The following is a 13,490-nucleotide window of genomic DNA, read 5'->3' as shown; positions in this document are numbered from 1 at the left end:
GAGCTACCTACTCCTGACCTGTAACATTATCCTCCTAAAGTTATATCCTAAAGTTTAACATTACATATGTTGAAAAAAGAGAAAACATGCAGATGTTGAAAATTTTCAATAAATATTTAGTTCGGCCCTCGACTTAGTCCAAATTTTTAATTTTGGCCCTCCGTGAATTTGAGTTTGACACCCCTGGTTTATATAAAGGGATTGTTTAATTTTGTCTTATCTAACCAGAATTATACTGGGATATATAATGAGAAAGATAAACTATTTAAGACATCAAATTCCATAAATATGGTATTTAAGTAACAAGTCAAAGAAACAATTATGGGTAGGCTTTCAATTTACATTATAGGTTTAATATGTGATATGTATATGATATGACCTGTTGACTGTTACCATTTAGTTGACTTTGTATGTAGGATTTGTATATTAAGCTCAATAAACTGTTCCCGGGTAGCACAGCTTCAAGGGCCAGAATGGCCTTTTATTGTGCTGTGTGTCTAAAACTAATGGTCATTTCCTCCCACCTGAACCAGTGCCTTTACCCACACTGTTGACATCTGATCCTCACCACATTGCACCAGGAATAATCCAGAAATTACAACCCTCAAGGTGCTGCTTTTTACTTCTATACCTCTCTCTCCTCTCTCTCTCTATTCATCCTGCAGGACCTCGTCCCTTATTCTTACACATGTATGAGTGAGACAGGTAATGGAAACAGTGCCACAGGGATTACCACTTGAGCTCAGCTGGATAAACACCATCACATCGCTTGCAATAAGCAGCTCGGGCGGAATGCAATTGATGCACAAGTTAGTTTGCTTCGCCTTTAATTATATGCAGATCAGTTAACAGTTTAATGGTGAACACACACAGACCCCATGCAGAATTTCCATTCATAAGCCTGAATGTTTTTATTCAGATGGAAAGATCTTGTCATAAAACATCCAATATGTTACATTGAAGGATCAAAAGCATCCTACCAAAGCTTGCAGCAATTACTCTGCAAGTAAATTTCAGACTAATTGTCAGTGTACCTAAATCACATACAACCCTGATATTCTTTTTCCTGTGGGCCAGGCAGAATTACCACTTATTGATAGTGCCAACTGAACTCAGTTTACTCATGTTAACTGTGCGATACAGAGATAAAAATTAATCAATAAAATGGTGAGTCTTCAAGTGAGTCCCTGATTGAGTTTGTCGTTGAGGAGTCTGATAGGGGTCCTCAACCTGGTGGTGGGAGTCTTGTGGCACCTAGACCTCTTTCCTGATGGCAGCAGGGAGAACAGTGTGTGCTGGGTGTTGTGAATCCTTGATGATTGCTGCTGCTCTCTGACCTGCTCCATAGTAGGCAGAGTTTTGCCTGTGGTGTCCTGGGCTGTGTCCACTACCTTTTGCAGGGCTTTACGCTCAGGGGGTATTGGTTTCCCATACCAGACTGAGATGCAGCTGGTCAGCACACATTCCACCACACCTCTGTAGAAATGTGCCAGGGTTTCCGATGTTATACCAAACATCTGCAAACTCCAGACAAAGTGGAGGCGCTGATGCCCTTTCTTCACAAATGCTTTGGTGTTTTGGGTCCAGGAAAGATCCTCTGAGATAGTGACTCCCAAGAACTTAAATTTGCTCACCCTCTCTGACTACTGGATCATACAGTTATGCACTAACAACCCTTTTAATTATTTTTAGGACTAAAGGGGATTTGTTAGCACTAACACGGGAACAACAATGGAAAATTCATCAGATAGTGGCAAATTCAAAATATTAAACTATTAATAACATAACACTTCTCATCTCCAAACTTACTTAACTCTAAACTTAACCCCACTAAGAGTGAGTATGAGAATATGTGTGTGTGTGTGTGTGTGTGTGTGTGTGTGTGTGTGTGTGTGTGTAACTCAAAGTCCCACTCTGAAAAGTCAATAAAAGTTCAGCATCATTTTAGTCTTGCTTAAAGGTCTTAAATTTTAAGTTCAGAAATCATTATAAAATAATTATAAACAATTATAATTATAAATTATAAACATTATATATTCATGCCTCTTTTCAACAATTATGTTTTCCACACGAAGAATCTGCCCTCTTCTCAAAGACAACAAATGTGGCTATTTTCTTCTACGATTAAGTCACAAACCAGATAAGGGTTAAATGAAGTGGACAAGAACAAAAATAGATCCTGTAGAATTCTGTCCTCTTTTCCAAAGAGACAGCAAAGTGGTCTTCATTAATTAAATAGTCACTGATTCTGTGTTCCCCTTCTTCTAGGAGTAACACAACAAACAGCACCAATTCTGGTTACTATAACTCAACCTCTGTATGTCACAAGGTTTTGACTTCTAAGAACTCCAAGCTGAACTGCCCAAAACTCATCGTGGTGAGTCACAATTCTTTGAAACCACCTGACCATCGTTTTATTTCTACCAAAAATCTGCTCCTTTCATTCCATATCCATAACAACCTCCAACCTCATCTCTGTTCAAGTAGCTTAAGTGGAATTACAGTAATACCAAAGACAGGGAAAGATCCACTTGCACCAGCGTCATATAGACCAATATCTTTACTTAACACAAATTATAAGATAATAGCTAAACTATTAGCAAACAGATTGGCCGACTATGTACCAAAAATAGTAAATCTAGACCAAACTGGATTTATTAAAAAAAGACGAACAACAGACAATATCTGTAAATTTATTAACAATTCATGCAGTAGAAGGAAATAAAACTCCAGCACTAGCGGTTGCTTTAGATGCAGAGAAGGCCTTTGACAGAATAGAATGGAATTATTTATTCAAAGTACTACAAAAATTCAGCCTACCAGAGAAATATATTAATTGGATTAAAGTATTACATAAGGGGCCATTGGCAAAAGTGACAGTAAATGGATATATATCAAAACAATTTAACTTAAGCAGATCAACAAGGCAGGGATGTCCACTATGTCCCTCATTGTTCGCGTTAGCTATAGAATCACTAGCAGAACTGATAAGAACAGAAAAGAAAATAAAAGGGGTAAAAATAAAAGAGAAGGAATATAAAATCAGTCTATTTGCAGATGACGTTATAATATACTTAACAGAACCAGAAATATCAATAAAAGAATTACATAGGAAGTTGAAGGAATATGGAGAAGTATCGGGGTACAAGATCAACGCAAATAAAAGTGAAGCATGCCAATGAATAATGTGGATTTCACAAAGTTTAAGAAAGAATTGCCATTTAGATGGCAAACACAAGCAATGCGATACCTAGGTATACAACTAAATAAAAACCTCGGCCATCTATATAAACTCAATTACCATCCATTAATGAAATAATTACAAGACGACTTAGAGCATTGGAAAGATTTACCACTAACACTGATAGGAAGGATAAACTGTATTAAAATGAATATTTTCCCAAGGATACAATACCTATTTCAGTCATTACCAATACACCTAACAGAGAAATTCTTCAAGGAGTTAAAGAAAATAATAAGGAAGTTCTTATGGAAAGGGGGGAAACCGAGGATAGCACTAGATAAATTAACAGAATGGTACAAAAAAGGAGGCTTACAACTACCAAACTTTAAGAATTATTATAGAGCTGCCCAATTAAGATACCTATCAGATTTTTATCAAACAAGTGAAAAACCAGATTGGACCAGATTAGAACTAGATAAAATAGGGGAGAAGGTACCTGAACATATATAAATGGGATGAAAAATTGGTGCAACGTAGGAATTCACCAGTATTGCATCATCTGCTCAACATTTGGAAGAAGATTCATGTAGAAAGGAATAAAACAAATTATCAACTTCCAAAATTAATATTGACACAAAATTAGCTAATCCCTTTCACAATAGATAACCTTTCCTTTAGAGAATGGGAGAGAAAAGGGATCAAAAGAATAGAAAATTGTTTTTTGGGAAATAAATTATTATCCTTTGAACAAATGAAGGATAAATATAATATAGCTCATGATACAATGTTTGCATACTACCAACTGAAAACCTACTTGAAGGACAAATTGGGAAACAGTCAGAAGGAAGCAATTTTGAATATGTGATTACAGACACAATGATAATTAAAAAGTTTGTAACAAACATGTACATCAAACTGCAAGAAAAGTAGAACGAGGAAACAAACAGTAAACCTAAACAAAAATGGGAACAAGATTTAAACATAAAGATAAAGAATGAAACATGGGAGAAGCTATGCTCCGGAACTATGAGAAATACAATAAACACGAGGTTACGCATGATACAATATAACTGGATACACAGGCTATCCATCACACCTCAAAAGTTAAATAAATGGGACCCAACAGTATCAGACAGATGTTTTTGCTGTAAAAAGGAAACGGGAACAACAATTCAAGCAATTTGGACATGTGAGAAAGTGGAAAAATTTTGGGAAGATCTAAACCAGATATTAAATAAAATCACAAAAAGCAATATACCAAAAAACCCAGACATCTTCCTCCTAAGTAATATAAGAGACAAAGAATTTGGACTCGATTTGGATGGAGCACAAAAAAGATAGCCCTAGCTGTAGCAAAAAAAATGTATTATGTCAACCTGGAAATTAGAAGACAACTTGAGAATACAACAATGGTATATAGAAATGAATAAATGTATTCCATTAGAAAAAATAACATATAATTTAAGAAATAACATTACAATATTCGAACAAATATGGGAGCCATACATGAAACACAATAAAGAAATCCTACCATGGACTTCCACCACCTAAAATGACAGAAGGAAAAGATAACGAAAAGAACTGACTCAGTAAAATTTCTTGTTTATTTTTATTAAGTGACAACATTGTTTAACAGGTTTAATGTATCTTATAGATTGAACTTCAAATAAATGGGGAAGGGGGTGAGGGAGGGAGGGAAGGGAGAGGGGAAAAAGGCGGAGAAAACGACACTGTATATATTTAAGAAAAAAAATGTCTGTTTGTATCTTGGTCAATATGGTTTATAGTGTGAAAAATAATTTTTTTTTAAAAAAAAAGGAGCTTAAGTGGCTTTGATTAAAAAGATGGCTTCCTCAGCAGTTCTTGAATAATTAAGACCCACTTAATCCATTAGCTCTACAAGTCCAAGACACGTTGACCCCGAGAATAAAATGTGTGTGACCCTGTACCAACCCACAGCTAACTTACTAAAAATACAGATAAAGTACTTTATAATTTACTTTAAGGGTTATATAAAATAAATATAGTTTAACACAAAACCGTTACAGTACACCCCTGGTTTTCCCTTCATGAAGTCAACAATCAGCTGCTTGGTTTTGGTGACATCGAGATGGCAGTAAACAATATTTGCTTTCCATTTTATTCTCAAACACCCAAATCCTGTTCTTCCACTAGAAGTATTCCATCAAGCATCACATGGCATGCAAAACCACAGGCACCAAAGTTCAGTTCCCCGTCAGGGAAAACATCACAATGTGCCACAGGTATTTTTCAATTAAACATCTCTCAGAGTGCCTCAAATCCATAGCAGAAATACATCACAAATACCCCAAAGCTGCACTGCTCCTTGTTCACTCATAAGGTCAGTAACAATAACAACCTTGCCCTCAATGTTGGCAAAACTAAGAAACTGATTGTGGACTTCAGGAAGGGGGAATCAGGAGAATACAAACCAGTCTTCATCGAGGGGGTCACTAGTGGAGAGGGTCAAGAACTTCAGATTCCTGGGTGTCCACACCTCTAAGGATCTGTCCTGAGGCCTCCATGTCGATGCAGTCAGAAAGACAGCTCGCCAGCCAGCGGCTATACTTTGTGACGAGTTTGAGGAGATTCGGTACGTCACCAAAGGCTCTTACAAGTGTACAGTTGAGAACATTTTGACTGGTTGTATCACAGTCTGGTATGGAGGTGCCAATGCACAGGACAGAGAAAGGCTACAGATTGTTGTGAACTCAGCCAGCACCATCATGCACATCAGTCTCCACTCCATCAAGGACATCTACAAGAGCCTCTATCCTCAAGGACCCTCACAGGCAGTCCACACGCTCTTCACACTGCACCCAACAGGACGTAGGTATTCGAGACTCCACAAAAGCAGCTTCTTCTCCTCTGTCATCAGATTTCTGAATGGACAATGATCCACCCACACTACTTCACTTTCTCTACTTTTCCACTATTTACATTTTTTTCCTCCCAATGTAATTTATAGCAATACCTGCACTTGCAATACTGCTGCAAAAAACACACGTTCATGACAAATACATTTACTTATTCTGCTCAAGTCAGAAATAGGAAAAGCAAGCACAGAGCTCAAGTTCAAAAATTAAAACCCCTGGTAAACGGAATTTAAGAAACCGGCAAAAAAAAATAATAATTTTTTTTTAATTAATAAGAATAATAGGTAAAAAATTGTCAAGTAACACATAGAGCTTTGGTAAAGATGGGAGCAAATATTCAGCCAGCGGAGAAAATACACACAGGAATCAGCCGGTCTCGCAGCGTCCATCAGAGGTAAAGATACATTATCGACATTTCCAGCCCGAGCCCTTCTTCAAGGAATAGTCCCATGGATGCCACGGGACTGACTTGAGTTCCTCCAGCATTTCTGTGTGTTTTTAACTCCAATCACAGCATCTACAGGCTTGCATGTTCCACAGCCAGCAGAGTGCCATGGTCATACTTTGCTCGTAGCAGCTGTTTGTGTAACACAGCAATGGAGGGGGGGGGGGGTAATCGAGCAGGTTGATGCCACTTACCTTATCCCTGCTCAGTCAGAGTCACCACAGTCAGAGGCTTTACCTGTGAACTTGGGGGGTGGGGCAGGTTAATTATCTATAATGTTATTGTCCATCTTTCAGGCAACTCTGTGGAGGGGAGGAACCCGTAGATACAGTGACGGTTAAATGTTTTCAAGAATGTGTCTGAAAATAAACTAAAATTCAGGCAAGTGAAGTTTGTTCAGTGTAAGAACAGCATAGAATTTTTGATTTTTAAACTTTTATTCTTGATAGCAGGTGTATTAGTTAGACATTGTAAAAGCAGCTCTCAAGCCACTGGAAAATACACGTCCAGCATTTATCAATATAGGTGCCAGATACCAGGGGTTCTATGGACACAAATTCAGCACCAATTTTTTATATTTACAGTATAAGCACAAGATATATAATCAGTGCAACCAAGAAGGATATTTGCAGGCCTGGTACAAGAAAGTCAAGATTCCTTTGTTATGTAATAGGACAGAACATGTAATATGACATAAAATTGCCGTCTGCCTGCCACAAGGCAGTCAAAGAGTTACCCAGCGCTTCTTACAGAATGAGGGAAAGAGAAGCAAAGGAGTCCCTTCTGAGTCACTGAGTGCCCGTGACAGAGATACAGTAAAACCCCTTGTGTCCACCACCAATGGGGATTGGAACATGCCGCATAAGTCAATTTTCTGGTTGCGTGGATTGGCGTTCTGCTCGGGAGCACCAATTTTAAACTTTTGGGTTTTTTTTACCTATTTACTTTCCACAAATTTGTTCCCGGTTGTTGGAATTCCAGATAACGGGGATTTGACCTCATCTCTTGCTGAAACACTGAAGAGATGCTTACTCCACACCTCGTGCAAGCCACAACCTAAAATAATATCCTTATGAATGGTTTTCCATACCTACACCATGCAGTTTACACAAAAGCATGTATATTGCTCTGCAACAGTACTTCCAAGTGAAGCAACACTTCACTTGTGAATCTGCAGGGATCATCTGGTGCTCCTGCTATGGCCACCTCTACACCAGAGAGACCAGACGTCAACTGGGAGATCATTTGTTGAGCAACTTTGCTCTGTCCACAGGGATCTCCCAGTGGCCACCCAATTCAATTCTGCACCCTACTTCAAAGCTGACAATGTCTACCCACAGCCTCATGAACTGTCAAACCAAGACCACCCGTAATTGGAGGAGGCACACCTAATTTTCCAACTGGACACTCTCCAACCTGATGGTATGAACATCACCTTTCCAGTTTTTGCAAGCCTACCCCCAGTTCTCCCTCTCTTCCCAATCCCTGTCTACTTTCCTCCAGCCCTCCAACCCCTACCCATTCCATTCACAGAGCCACCCCCCCCACCTTGTTTGCTGGTAAGCCCTCCCTTATCCACCTATTACGTTCTGCCTTTGGGACACTGCTCCTCTTCCTCACACCATTTTGTTCATAGTGTGTGTCTCTCTCCGTGCGCGCTCGCGCGTGTGTGTGTCTCTCACTCTGTGTGGGTGTGCATGCATGTTAGCCTTTCAGGAAATATTTGCGACACTTTAATTGGGTCTGCTGCACAACATGTACTCAAAGGATTATGAGACCTCATGATATGGAAGTTAACCATGAGAAAAGCAAACAGACATTTCTCCAGCTAACATTAACATTCTCACAGTCATGGATGCCTCAGAGCAAACTGAAGGGGGAAATTGTGAAGTATGAGAAGCAAGTGGAACGGTTTACTGTTGCCCCAACTTCAGCCCCTGTTAGTCCCCATCCCCACTTCACCACAACTCCATCATTTCCACCCCTGCCCCCAGGTTCATTATGGCCTTCTCTACCATAAAACCCATGACTCCCAATCCCTTTCATCACCTCAGATCCCTCCTCAGGTCAATGCCTGTCTCACTCTTCCACCTCACTACTGCCAAATGTCATCACTCCCCCCAGCAACCCCCTCACTATTTACACCAATTCACATTAGACAGTCATTTACCATTACCCCCCTCAGGCTTCCAATCAGCCCCAACCCTTTGGGACTCCGCCCCCTCTGTCCCTTCAGCCCCTCCCCTCAGTGCCACCTCAAACCAATCCCCCTCAGGCCACCGCTCAGCCTCTGCCCCTCAACCCCCACCTTCCCCCCCCTCGCTCCCCCCTCAGGTTCCCCTCCTCTCTGCCCCTCAGGCGACCCCCCCCCCCATTTCCCCATCTCGCCTCCGCTGTCCTCCCCTCCTCCCTACCATCGGCCACGCTGCCCGTGCAGGAGCCGCAATCACTCACCCGCCAGCGGCAGCCCACACCCGTCCTTCCCACAGCGGAACAAAATGGCGACCTCCCTCTCCTGGCCCTGGCCCCACCCCCGCCTCCCCCTGATTGGCTCAGCCGTGCCGAGGAAATCACGCCCCTTGACCATCAACAGTCACTGCCTGTCAAACCCGCGAGCCTCGCGTCATTAACAATCCACCCCTTTTCTGGCTGCGGCTGGTCCCGCCTCCGCCGCGTCGTTCATTACCACGTCCATCACAATGCAAGCCCCCACCCAATTGGCTCATGGAGCGCTACAGGCAAAGAGGATCCGCCCTCCCTGGCCAAGTCAGCTGGAAGTCCGCAGGTTCGATCCTGCTTTCGGCTTGTGATCTGTTTCATCGATATGCGGGTTATATTTAAAACGGAATAGTCTCCTAATAGTGGGAACATAGAGGCTTCCTTTCTGGATACACAGGATTTAGCGCTACGGATTTGACGTGCTCCCAACAGTTTTGCACAGTGAACCATATCGGGATCAGAGTAGATCCCAATGCATTGCCAAATTATAATATCCAATGCAATCGATAGATAATTTCCACGCAACTTTTCAAAGGCAAGTTATAAAGGATACTGCAAGCTTAATCCGCTGCTGTTCACTGTGCAGCTAAACACAGCGTGAACCTCATCGCCAAGTTCGCTGACAACACGACCGGGGTGGCCCTGATCAGTAAGAACGATGAGTCAACGTACAGCAATGAGGTGCTGTCGCCATCGGACTGGTGCAGAGCCAACAACCTGTATCTGAACCTTAATAAAACAAAAGAGATGGTTGTTGACTTCAGGGGGGCTCGGGGAGGAACAACACTTCACTGGACACTGACGGCTCCACCATTGAGGTCGTCAAGTTCCTTGGAGTGGAACCTCACCTCATACCCTTAACACCAGCTCCACAGCCTCGAAAACCCAGCAGCACCTCGACTTCCTGCGAAGGCTGAGGAAAGTCCATCTCCCACCCTCCACCCTCACCACGTCCTACAGAGGATGTATTGAGAGCATCCTGTGCCACTACATCATCTCCCGGTTTGGAAGCTGTATCTTCTAGGACCGCAAGGCCCTGCGGAGGAAACTGAAGTCAGTGGAAAAGATCAGTGGGGGCTTCTCTTCCTACCATGAAGGACGTCTCCAACACTCGATGCAGGTGAAAGTCGATAAACATTGTGGATGGTTCACCCCTCACATGAACAGTTCTTCCTCCTGTACCGCAGCCCTTGGGCCCATACATCCAGATTGGGCAAGTTTTCCCCCCCAAGCCATCAGGCTCCTGAATTCCAAAAACATACGTGGATAGTGCACCATGGACTTTTACCATATGTGTCTTAATGTTTTAATGTGTTTAACTTCTAACTTATATTTATGCAAATCTGCTCCGTCCTGAAAAATGCTATCTTGTCTTTACCGTGTGAGCAGGGTATGATTGATAAATAAAGGTGACTTGACCTGAGTTTCTCCAACATTATGTGTTTTTACCTCAATCATGGAGTCTGCAGATTTTTGTGTTTTTTTTTTAAATTTTTTATTTTTCACACCATAAATCACATTAGCCATGGTATACACTTTTTCTTTTTCACACATATACAGTGACTTTTTCTCCCCCCCCCCTCCTCCCAAGCCACCCCCCCACCCCCCTCCCCTCTCATCCATTTGAGGTATACAATCTAGGTTGCATTAAACCCGTCAGACAATGTTGTCATTCAACAAAATTACACCAGAAATTCTACTGAGTCCATTCTTTTCTTTCCTTCTCCTTCCATCAACTTAGGTAATGTTTGTCCCCGGTAGGTTTTCGCTATTGTATTTAATGTAAGGCTCCCATATTTGTTCGAATATTTCAATATTATTTCTTAAACTATATGTTATTTTTTCTAATGGAATACATTTATTCATTTCTATATACCATTGTTGTATTTTCAAATTATCTTCCAATTTCCAGGTTGACATAATACATTTTTTTGCTACGGCTAGGGCTATTTTAACAAATCTTTTTTGTGCATCCTCCAAATCAATTCCAAATTCTTTGTTTTTTATGTTACTTAGGAGCTGACATTTTATCATAACATATCTCCCTGCTGGATCTATTATTTACTCTTCTATTTTAAATGGCACATTTTTACTAATTAATATAGCCACTCCTCTTGCTTTTGAATTATACAATGCTGCTGTTACATGTCCTACCCAATCTCTCTTTAATTTCTTGTGCTCCAATTCAGTTAAGTGTGTTTCATGGATAAATGCTATATCAATTTTTTCCTTTTTCAGTAAATTTAGTAGTTTCTTCCTTTCAATTTGGTTATGTATTCCATTAATATTTAAAGTCATATAGTTCAGTGTAGCCATTTTATACTTTGTTTATCTTCTCTTTCCGTTTTTCCATCATTACCTTTCCTCCTTTTCCATTTCTGTTTTCTTATTTTAAACTCTTTATAAGACAACATTCCTACAACATCAAACATTTTCCTTATTCTCCTATTTATATCTTCTTTATCCCCAATCTCCCCTTCCCCTCCTGAGTTGTCCTTTATCCCTTGTCGGACAACCACATCTCCCCTCTCCATTTGGGTTTGCGAATTCACTCGCAAGCGTCAACTGATTTTGCAGTGACCGCTATTCCCCCCCACCCAGCCCCCCCCAGAAAAGATTTCGCTTTTCATATGTAACAAAGGTCACTCTTTTAATTCCCTCCTTATTCTCTCTATTCCATTACCTTCCCTTATTAATTCTTGTCTATACTATCTATATTTTCCTCTAAGTACAGATACATTCACGTATGCACATTGTATCTATTCACTCTTATACCTCTTTACCCACATACATATCAATCGTGATCATTTTTACTCTCATTACCCGTCTTCATCCCTCAGTCTATTTTTGTAATTGTTCTGCAAATTTTCGTGCTTCTTCTGGATCCGAGAATAGTCTGTTTTGTTGTCCTGGAATAAATATTTTCAATACCGCTGGATGCTTTAGTATAAATTTATACCCTTTCTTCCATAAAATCGCCTTTGCTGTATTGAACTCCTTTCTCTTCTTTTTTTTTTAAATTTTTTATTTTTCACACCATAAATCACATTAGCCATGATATACACTATTTTTTTTCACACATATACAGTGACTTTTTCTCCCCCCCCCCCTCCTCCCAAGCCACCCCTCCACCCCCACCTCTCATCCATTTTAGGTATACAATCTAGGTTGCATTAAGCCAGACAGACAATGTTGTCATTCAACAAAAATACACCAGAAATTCTACTGAGTCCATTCTTTTCTTTCCTTCTCCTTCCATCAACTTAGGTAATGTTTGTCCCCGGTAGGTTTTCGCTATTGTATTTAATGTAAGGCTCCTATACTTGTTCGAATATTTCAATATTATTTCTTAAGCTATATGTTATTTTTTTCTAATGGAATACATTTATTCATTTAAATTTAGTAGTTTCTTCCTTTTAATTTGGTTATGTATTCCATTAATATTTAAAGTCATATAGTTCAGCGTAACCCTTTTATATTTTGTTAATCTTCTCTTTCCGTTTTTCCATCATTACCTTTCCTCCTTTTCCATTTCTGTTTTCTTATTTTCAACTCTTTATAAGACAACATTCCTACAACATCCAACATTTTCATTATTCTCCTATTTCTTTCTTATTTATCCCCAATCTCCCCTTCCCCTCCTGAGTTGTCCTTTATCCCTTGTCGGACAAGCACATCTCCCCTCTCCATTTGGATTTGCGAATCCACTCGCAAGCGTCAACTGATTTTGCAGTGACCGCTATTTCCCCCCACCCCGCCCCCCCCCAGAAGAGATTTCACTTTTCATATGTCACAAAGGTCACTCTTTTAATTCCCTCCTTATTCTCTCTATTCCATTACCTTCCCTTATTAATTCTTGTCTATACTATCTATACAGATACATTCACGTATGCACATTGTCTCTATTCACTCTTATACCTCTTTACCCGCATACATATCAATCGTGATCATTTTTACTCTCATTACCCGTCTTCATCCCTCAGTCTATTTTTGTCTTTACCCACATACATATCAATCATGATCATTTTAACTCTCATTTCCCGTCTTCCTCCCTCAGTCTATTTTTGTAATTGTTCTGCAAATTTTCGTGCTTCTTCTGGATCCGAGAATAGTCTGTTTTGTTGTCCTGGAATAAATATTTTCAATACCGCTGGATGCTTCAGTATAAATTTATACCCTTTCTTCCATAAAATCGCCTTTGCTGTATTGAACTCTTTTCTCTTCTTTAGGAGTTCAAAACTTATATCTGGGTAAATGAAGATTTTTTGCCCTTTATACTCCAGTGGTTTGTTGCCCTCTCTTACTTTTTCCATTGTCTTCTCCAGTACCTTTTCTCTTGTAGTAAATCTTAGGAATTTTACTACAATAGATCTTGGTTTTTGTTGTGGTTGTGGTTTAGAGGCCAATACTCTATGTGCCCTTTCTATTTCCATTACTTGCTGTAGTTCTGGACATCCTAGGGTCT

At 40.2% G+C, this 13,490-nt stretch overlaps 1 protein-coding gene across 3 annotated transcripts in view; it reads right to left on the bottom strand.

Moving 5' to 3' along the window:
• LOC138754860 (E3 ubiquitin-protein ligase RNF167-like) overlaps window positions 1-9,077 on the bottom strand; it is a 166,492-nt gene extending 157,415 nt beyond the window's left edge. Inside the window, exon 1 of one of the 3 annotated variants that reach the window (XM_069919776.1) lies at window positions 8,981-9,077. The gene's annotated coding sequence lies outside the window, so the exon portion shown is untranslated. The remainder of the gene's footprint in view (window positions 1-8,980) is intronic. The other 2 variants (XM_069919774.1, XM_069919775.1) reach the window with 2 other exon arrangements.
• Window positions 9,078-13,490: the final 4,413 nt, after the last annotated feature.

Source organism: Narcine bancroftii, chromosome 2 (assembly GCF_036971445.1).
Source record: "Narcine bancroftii isolate sNarBan1 chromosome 2, sNarBan1.hap1, whole genome shotgun sequence".
NCBI lineage: Eukaryota > Metazoa > Chordata > Chondrichthyes > Torpediniformes > Narcinidae > Narcine > Narcine bancroftii.
This window is presented reverse-complemented; position numbering and strand designations above follow the sequence as displayed.